This window comes from Lissotriton helveticus, chromosome 11 (assembly GCF_964261635.1).
Source record: "Lissotriton helveticus chromosome 11, aLisHel1.1, whole genome shotgun sequence".
Classification (NCBI taxonomy): Eukaryota; Metazoa; Chordata; class Amphibia; order Caudata; family Salamandridae; genus Lissotriton; species Lissotriton helveticus.
This window is the reverse complement of record NC_136072.1, coordinates 529,709,517-529,716,644: the sequence shown is the minus strand read 5'-3', so window position 1 is coordinate 529,716,644 and position 7,128 is coordinate 529,709,517.

Here is a 7,128-nt window from a genome sequence, read left to right as displayed (position 1 = left end):
AACGAGCCAGTGTTATTCAGGGGTGATGGGGTCCACCTTTCTCGCGGGGGTATGGACCGGGACTTGTGAGAGCAGGGAGGTTTTGGCCAGTTTGTTGGGTGTGCCCCGGGGGTAGGGGCAGTGGGAGTTTGGAGTGTCTGTTTTGGGGGGGGCAGGAAAGGGGAGGCGGTGCAATCACCTACCCTTCCATCTTTTCCTGGGTGGCGGAGTTGTTTTTGAAGTTGGCCAAGTTTGGCTGGAGTTTGGTAGGTTATCGTTAAGTTTGGGGACTTGGGGAACGGGAGCGGGGAAAGGTTAAGCAGTTTGGAAGTTACATTACAGGGTAGTTAGTTACAGTTGCAAGAAGGCAAATAGGACTGTAGGTCTTGGGAGGCTTGGAGTTATAATGTATGTGATACAATTGTGTATTATGTAATGTAGTTGAAGTTATATATTGTATCTTGCAGGGTAGGGGATTTTTATCACGTGGGGATCGTAGGGGTGGGGGAGGAAAAGTAAAGGGGGTCAGGTAATTCGATGTTTAGAGAGGTTTTAGTTTTGTAAGGCAGATTGCCAGTTTAATAAAGTGGGATGTGCACCTGTTTCAATAAAGCGGCCTTTTACACACACAAATGGTGGTCGGTGTGCTTGTCCCCCCCTTCCTCCCTCCCAAAGGTATGGTTTCCTGTCCTAAATATTGAAATTGATGACATGGTCGCCCGGTGCCAAGTCTGCCAGCCTCCGGCTCGGCCCCGCAAAGGTCCCTGGTGTGATATCAGTGTGGATTTCGGGTGGTTCACCCAATGGACGGCTCATGCTGGTGCTGTGTGACCTCGGACCCCTTCTCCAAGTTCCCTGTAACTGTAGTGTTAGCAAACACAACCTTCAGCCATACCAGAAAGTGCCTTTACAAGATATTTGCTTTGTTTGGAGTGCCTAAACTCTCAAAAGTAATAATGACCCTCCCTGTCAAAGCAAGGGCTTCAAAGAATACATACAGTCCCTCGGTAACTCACCAGATGATTGTCCCAATGGCGTGGTCGAGAGGCGGATGCGCACTCTCCATATAGCAATCTCCATAGGTTATGAGCAGCAAGCAGATGTAGACGACGTCCTTCATAAGACACTTGGGGCATACAAGCGTACCCCTCACAGTGAAAACCAAAGGGAGCCCACTGATATCATGTTTGGAAGGACGGTTCGAAACAACATCCTGCATGCAGAAGGATGGATCCCTGAACCTCTAGATGTGGAATCTACCTAAAAGAGGAGAACTGCACAGAACCAAAATGAGCAGCACAACCAGGGGAGCGAAGGACTGGGACACTCATATAGGAGGCTGGGTTCTTGTGCACGATCGGCACCTAGGGAGGAAATTCCATCCCTCGTTTGAGGCCCAACCCCTCCCGGTTGTGGCCAGGAGAGGCATAGTGGTGACAGCTAGGACCATTTTTGTTTGCATTACCAAGAACATCTCGGCTTTCACCTGCCAACATTGTGCCCATAAAGGTCACAGCTTCCTTCCACAGCTAGTCGCAGATGGGAAGACGAACAAGTCATTGACCAGCACCATGACACCGTGGTAGCTCAAACATCAAACCTGGCTACAACCCCAGCCAGCCAACACAAGCTGCGGCTGTCCTAAGCCTTAGAGCCTTAGAGCCTAACGCTTTGTCTACTCCCAGCCACCATCACCCATACAATCTGAGACCCAGCATTAAAAGACCAAACAAACTGGAAGACTATGTCTGTGGGTGAATACATCGAGACCCACGATGTTTCGGAGGAATGTAAAGCGGCACAGGGTTATGTCCTGTGACGTCAAGATGACCCTCACCATCATCCTGCGTTAAAGGTCATGAGTGAATAAATAGAAAAGGGAGTGCCATGCTCATAAGCAGTTGTGTGCTGGAGTTTGAAAAACTGCCACCTGTTTCTGCCTCCTTTCTTCCACTTACCGATAACAGGCCTTGTGCTGTACCACTACACTGGCTACGTAGTGGGCAGCCGACCACAGGGAGGTCTAGACCAGGGTTTTTGGGGAAGTAGTTGCACAAGAGATTTCGGCTCCCTTTGGGCCACTTTCATATCCCAACATATACATATCCTGCCATTTTTGGTACCAGCCACAATTTTGTCTTGGTAGCACAGTGATTGGTACATAGTGTTCTGTTGGCGCAATTTGGTTAATTAATTGCTGTTGGGGCATCGTGTTAGTCTCAGTGTTTTACTTCTTGCTTATCCTACCTGATGGCAGCGCCTGCTGAGGCAGAAGACGAAAAGGTGGTCCAGGCCATCTGGCTGCTGGCTGAGGTTGGGCGTTTTGACCGGTTCCTGGTAAGGGCACTGCAGACAGGGTACGGCCCTCCCACAAAGTCGTGGAGGCAGTGATGGCCTGCACCAACCTGCGCAGGCCGCAATCCCAAAAGGTGTCCCATGTGAGCATGAGGGGCCTCTCGCACTCAGAGAGCAGCCCTGGTCAGAGGGGTGAAAGCGGGCTGCCCCAGCATAATGCTGCCTGGAACAGCAAGCTCAGCCACGCCCATGTGCCGGGTCCACGAGGCGGTGCTTGACGCAAGGGCATGTCGCGAGGCCTCCCAGAAAGGGACGGGGCCTCGAAACGGCATTTTTGTAGGCGCACATCGTGAGGCCTCCAGGAGTGAGAGGGAGGCCTCGCCAATGCAAAAAGGGGGTGGGACGCTCCAGACTCGTATAGAGGGAGGGGAAGGGCAGTGGTGTAGTGGGGGCTCTACAGGTCGGCAAAAGATGGAACCATTTCAGGGGGGGAGGCTGGAAGAAAGAATAAGGGAGCTGCTTAGGGGCATGGACCCGGCCCAGCCCATGCCTGCAGTAGACTTCAGGGAAGTGTTTGTACACTGGGTGGCTGAGGGAGTAGAGCCAGAGGAAGGGAGGCAACAGCTAGACGAACAGGAATTATGGAAGAAAGATCTTAATAGCACCACCTGGGGTGGGAAAACATGGTTGGCCAGGGTCCCCGCAGGATCTAAGCCCATTCTGAGCAGGGAAGGCAGGCAGGGTCCAGCTGGGTCCCCGTGGAGCCAAGTGGTAAACTCTTTGGTGCTCATGAGCACACATGGGGCCAACCCTGCCGCGTAGCCACAGTGGATAGTTTGGATTGGAATAAGAGGGAGGGGTAGGGGGGAGGGGAAGGAAGAACCTAGGCCCAGGTTGGGTAGTGCAGCCAGCATGTCGGTGGGGAAGCCACCGGGCAAGGTGTATTGGAGGACGGGTCATACGGGGCAGAGCAGGTTGTCACTGGTAGGTGACTTTGGGGAAGGTGAGGCCAGATCGGCAGGTTTGGGTTGTTCTCCGGGCACCAGTGCCCCACAAAGTAGATAGTTGAGGAAAGTGTTTGGACAGTCGAGGGCAGAGGGGGTACCATTTACTAGCACATTGGACCACATTTCACTTTTTCAGGTTGGCCCCCGGGCTGGGGGGGTCAGACACTGGAGTGCTATGTGTGGCTCAAAGGCCAGAGGTGAAGAGACAGTGCAGCCCCGGGCGGCTAGCTAGAATTTTGTGATGGACGGCTGATCATGGCCACAGGAGTGTCCAGCACGACCTCAGTGGTGCAACTGGTGGAATGATTCAGGGCATCGTCTGCCAGGCTGGATTAGGGGACTACATGTCCTGCATCAGTACAACGGTGGGAAAGGCAAGGTACGGCCTCTTGGGTACGTTTTCAGTTGATCATATTGTACATGAACTTGAACCCTTTCTGAAACAGTTTGAAATTGGTGCTCGCAAAGAGTTAGGGGTACAGTTTGAGCACATATTGCTAGATTAGGACGTTGAGAGGCTGGAGAAAGGGGAATTGGGGGGAGAGAGCAAAGGGCAGGCCGACCTTAGTACAATGGTGGCAAGGGGCACAGCGGGAGGTCTTCTAATCCATCTGCACCTAGTATATTTCAGGAGTCATGGGCCTGGCAACACTCAGGAGGATGGCACCGGCAGCAGCAGACAGTGGCGAACCAGCTAGCTCCTGAGCAGATACCGACTTTGGCGCCAGGTAAGTTGCCTAAATATGAGTCACACACGTCTAGCTCCAGGCCAAAAGGGGTCCAGGATAATGAGCACCAGGAGAGCGGGGAGGCCCACACTAAAATGGTGTCCATTGGGGTCGAGGCCATGGAGCCTCATGAATGGGGGAAGCCCATTTAAAGATGGAGTATATTGTGGTCAAGGCCGCAGAGCCTCATGACAAAGGGGAGGTCCGCTTAAAGAAGAGAGCTTCATAACAGTGGGAAGGCCCGCCTAAGGACATGATGTTTGTGCGGGACGCTGGCACTGGTACTGCAGACTTAATCTGTCTTTTACACTTGTGAAGTAGAGAGCACACCTTATATAACACAAAAATGTCACTCGGTCCACACGTGGTAGCAGACGCAATCATCAAGAGAAGATTGTCGGAAATGCTGGCTGGGATGAAGCCAACAACTTTACCAAATTAAACAAATTCACAAAGTGGGATAGAGCATGCAACATGGTTTTGGCAGGTTTTGTACAGTTGGATAAGGCTTTTGAAACGTCATTGAGTTCGGGTTCTATTATTTTATTCTGCAGGTGGCATGATTTATTTTGACGCTTACAAACCCGAACAGGAACTTAATAAATGTCCATAAGGTGGGGAATGTATTCACCATTACGGTACGTAATCCTTAGATATTAAATTATTTTATTATAACCACAGTTTTAATATGAAACTAGTCTTATTCTGGACTATTTTCCTATGCAGAGAAAAAACTGCAGATAACAGGTACCTTAGAAGAGTGTAGGTCACCTATTATGGGAACACACGTGTGGTTTAAAACACAAGTCATGCTTGCAGCATTGGAGTGCGTACCATAGCACATCATGTTACATATCTCAGTGTATATTCATTTTGGTTTACAGTTCACTGGAATTAAACAATTCATCTGGGTGGTAGGGGCAACTGACGTTTAAGTGGAGTGGTGTGGCTCACTGGTTAGAGGCGGCAGACCCAGGAGCAGAAGTCGGCCCGGGACCAGGGTTCAATTCCCGACGCGGCAGGGTCGTGGACCAGGCTCAGCGGACTCGACAATTCTCGCCTCGGTGCCTACTCTAACCTGGGGTCGCACTCGGCAACTCTGGGCATTAGCTTGCCTAATCACCACAACGGCCCAATCAACGCTGGGGATGCCTGGCTCCACCTTGGGGGATTCCCAGTAGGGACCATCCCACAGGGAAAGCCAGGACGGGTTCCCCAGCGGTATACAGCGCCGGGACGCCCCTTTGCTGGGGCAGCTGTGCGCTTTACAAGTATACGACATTTAACGACATTTAACATTTAAAGGTACTACGGTGTGCCGCAGCACGTTAAATGTAAATACCGTGTACCAAAAGACTCATTAACACTGTTTAATGGTTCTCGGTATTAAGTACAATATGGTTTGCGAACAAGGACTGCTTGAAACGGAGTACAGACTTTTACCTGAAAACAAAATGTTGACACTAGCTCACCTCTAGTTCCCAAAGGAGAGATACATGTCTACAAGGGACACCTCATTCACACTTAAATGCAGCCACTGCACACCAACACGGGTGTTCTGTAAAAATGACTATGCTACTAGTAAATAAGGTTGCATACTGATCTTGTATTCCTTCTCTCCTCTGGTGCTTTGTCTCTTTAAGTTTGCAGGTGATAATTTGGCAAGTGCGCATGTGCACAGACGTACACACATACACAGGAGTATGGCAAGAGGTGAAGCTTGAGGCTGCAATCAGACTACAATGTTAAATCATGCAGTGAAATAGCCCCAAAGTTCGCATATACGTTCAATTACCAAAGTGTCTCTCGTGCTGTGAGAAGTATGGTTTTCCATAAAAGTTGGTAGACTGGGATAAAACGCCGCTTTTTTTCATGTGTGGGGCTAGTGCTTTTAAATCTTTGGAGCACTTTAGATCAAATTGAAACAACACATGAAATATATGTGCTTGGCTCCTCTCCTATCCGGTGTGGGTTTAGAGGGGGGCAACTTTTAAACTTTTTGCACTTTCAGATTTTTTTATTTCCGATTGCGCCCTGTTTCAAAGACAACTAAAGTAGTTAGATATTTTAATGGTTGTTTGATTCAAGAAACAAAATCTGCAAACATTCTTTTTAGTGACAAACATTTCTAAATAGTCATTTCTACACTGTGGTGGTAGGCAACGAGAATTTACAGGTGTGCAAATGGTCGGAGGATGATTTTAAGGAAAAACTCAGAATCTCATTATATAAATGCGGTGTTTATGCTCCTCCATAGCTTCCGGCAAGCCTTGCGCACTGATGACCCGCCCACGTCTACACCTTCCCCCCCCCCACTCACGGGCCCCGACTGGTCCCCCCCCCCTTCCCAGCCAACCAGCCCGAGTGAACCCATAATCCCTGGCTAATGCCCTAACTCCTGCACCGGATTCCGGTACTCCACGCCCCCCCTCGTCAACGCCCCGCCCCCATGTTGACCGTCCCGCTACCCACATGCATGGGGCATCTCCGCCCTTTGGCCGCTTACCCTCTCTGTGAGCGAGTGCTATGGACCCCCCTGCCACCCGGTGCCCGACACCTGTCTCCCTCTGCTATGCTCTTGCTACCGCCTACATGCCCCCTCCCACAGTTCCGTCCCCCCAGTTATTTGGCACCACCACTCTGTGAACTGTACAGGCCCTGTTCCGAAGACCCCTCTAGTGGGGACTTACAAGACTATAATTAATCTCTTTTCTCCCTTGCGGAGCTGGTTTCCTGTACCCTAACCTGATTACTTGTTCGATTGGTCTGTAATGTTTTGGTGGATGAAATGCCGAATTACACAATTTTTATACACAGAAAAGTTGCGCGAACGGCTGACCGTGGCTGAATGTTGACGCCACGCCAGCAGATGCTCTACCTTGTACTTATGCTTGATGATGCAACAATAAAAACAAGTTAAAAAATATATATAAATGCGGTGTTGATTCATCTAAAATAAATAGAAGTTTGCTAACTACATTGTATGTGGTCATTATTTGGTTCCGTTTGGGATTGGGCAAAGGTACATACTTAGCAAAGTTTCAAAGGAATGAAACTCATGTCTTAGTTGAAGTCCTTTGGAAAGACTTTGAGGTTTCATACTGAAATCTCCCCGCCAC